Raw genomic sequence first — 2,901 nt, 5'->3', positions numbered from 1 at the left:
AATCAATAGTGTGAGTTCAACACCTAAAAGAGGTTTTCTTTGTCATGTTACTGAATAAAAAAGGGCCATAACATGTATAAAGTTTTTTTTTTATTTCCTACAACATTCACAGCTCCAATGGTTTTATATTGGACATTTAATTCTTATACAAGGAAAATATGTGGTTGAGGGAGATTAAATTTTATATTAGTTTTTTATTTTATTTTATTTTATTAGTGAGCTGTATTGGATTGAGTCTTTATAAAGTTTACAACATGTTTGAGATAACTATTTATCATGACACTTATATGAGCTTGGTTTTCAAAGGTTATAGCCAATGAAATATAGAGGATTATAATTAAAGTTTGAACCTGCATAAAATTAACCATACCATTTGTTAACCATTTGTTAACTTGTATGGTTATGCTAATGTTATGTTAAATATTCTTGAGCAAGCCTACCTTAGAGGATACTCATTTTCCACAAGAATTGTATTATATGCTAGATTATGCTATTTCCAGAAATCCTGCCAAGAGAGAAAAAGAAAAATTATCAAAGAATCTGATAATTGACTAACAAAGAGAAAGGTACTGACTACTTGTAGTGAGTTGTCACAGAAACTTGTGATCTAGCAACCCTAGAATGCATGGTCAATAGAGATATCTGAAACAAACCCTACATGCTAAAATTACTGCTATTGGCAATATATTCAATCACACTCATCCAAGGCACAAGTCCCAGCTTTGCTGGGAGTGTCATGTACATTTTTGTTATTTAGTAATTCTGAAAAGTTCATATTCATCTTTATATTTGAAAAGTTCATACTAATCATAACATACATAACAATTCTAATATAAAAACACACATCAGAGATATTTAGCACCTTTAGTGGTTTGGACAAGACTGCCAATTTGGGATATATCATCATTCATCATACAAGTGTAATTAACTTTTATAATGTAGTATCAGAAATTAGATGGAGATATAGAAATATAAGTAGTTTTACATATGACAATTCATTTTCTTGATGACAAGCCAGTTCCCATGTGTTCTTAACCAAACTCTAGTTAAAAAATCAAATGAGAATATCTATTAGATATCAACTACTATTGTACAAATTATGTGTAGTACTGAACATCCAAGAGCAGCATTAACAACACTGATGCTAAGTGGTGGCAGAATTAGGAATGTCATATAACTTTGGTAAATCACCATAAATCATCATGGTAAATCACCATAGGATAAAGGGTGAAAACCACGTATGCTACAATAATTTCTCATACACAAGATAAATGCTAAATTGGTCAACTCATTATATTGAGAACTAACTTTTTATGTGTCATGAATCTATTATAGAGAATTAATTATCATTATATAAGATCACAGTTACCATTAATAATAATTTTTGTGATTGAGTTACTCTAGAGTAAATATATATTTACAAACACTTCTTGATGCATCATAGTTATTTATAGTTAGATACAGAACTTTTAGCTATAAAAATTTCCAAATATATATTTTCTGGGAGTGTCATGTACATTTCTGTTATTTAGTAATTTCTAAAATTTTATATTCATCTTTATATATAAAATGTTCATATTAATCTTAACATGCATAACAAACTTTTCTGAAACCTTTATCAAAAGGCTAACACTATTAGTCATAGTTTTTAAGAAAATAGTCTAATTTTGTAATAATATGCAAAAAGGAGAAAATTAATGGATGAATCATGAGCTAAAAACCCCACTTTTATTAAATAATTAAATTAATACATAATTAATCATAAATTATATAGTATTTATTAATATATTATCATTCTTGTCTGAAACTATATAATAGTGCAATAATGATTTGGAAATATTTAATTAATTTACTAATTTTAAATGAAAATAACAAATAATATATTATTATATTCTTTGTTGATAATATTCTACTTAAATATTTTATTTTAATATTATTAATATTCTTTTATGAATAAATATACTTTAAATGATTTTATAGTTCTTCACTTTACTTTCTTATTAAATTTTCAAGTTTTAATAGAATTGGGCTTTCAAAGAATTCTTTCTTTATATTTAGTAAATTTTAGTCAAGCTGATATAGAAATATTATATTATCATTTATATTTTGTTACTTTAGTGGTGTTAGTAGTGTTTCAATAACATTTTTGGAATTATTTTAAAAAAGCCCAACCGTCTATGGTCAGAGACAATTATACAATTACATGGTTATTTGATCAAAGAAAAGCTAGAATGTTTTATATGGAGTTTCTTATATTCCTGTTTGATATATAAATAGAAATACTATAATTATAAAATGTTTTTGGTTTTCTTATGTAAACAAAAAGGGTAGTTGATGTACCTAGATTATACTTAGATATTTGGGATATTCTACTATCTAATAGTTGTTATTCATTAAGATTAGTCTTTTATTTATATTTTTGAAATGTGTTTAGAATTTATAGACTTTCCCAAATACATATTGTATACTCTAGTTTATTCTACCATCTAATAATTGATATACAATAAGATTAATCTTGCAAACTAAGTGTTTCTCTATGTAACACACTGTTATTTCATGTCATATATCTGTGTTTGCCATAACAGTTTTTTAGTAACATAATTATCACAATGAAGGTTGAAACTCATATTCTTTACTGTTCATATATACTTTTTTGATATTTCATAGGGCTTGATCTTCAGAGATGCCAAGTAGCATTGGATACCATTCCATTGCATGTCCCACAACCAGAGCAAAATCACCATAAGACAATAACCAGCCTCAGCCTACTTTGGTCATATTATAGCAATAGATCATGGTGGTTCGATAATAGATCATTGTTCCCAGCAATCTCCTAATGTTTTGCATTACTATAACGTTTATCAGTGGGTTCTGTTAAAGCTAGAAAACAGAGCAAGGACT

Source organism: Selaginella moellendorffii, unplaced genomic scaffold (assembly GCF_000143415.4).
Source record: "Selaginella moellendorffii unplaced genomic scaffold, v1.0 SELMOscaffold_200, whole genome shotgun sequence".
Lineage (NCBI taxonomy): Eukaryota > Viridiplantae > Streptophyta > Lycopodiopsida > Selaginellales > Selaginellaceae > Selaginella > Selaginella moellendorffii.
This window is presented reverse-complemented; position numbering follows the sequence as displayed.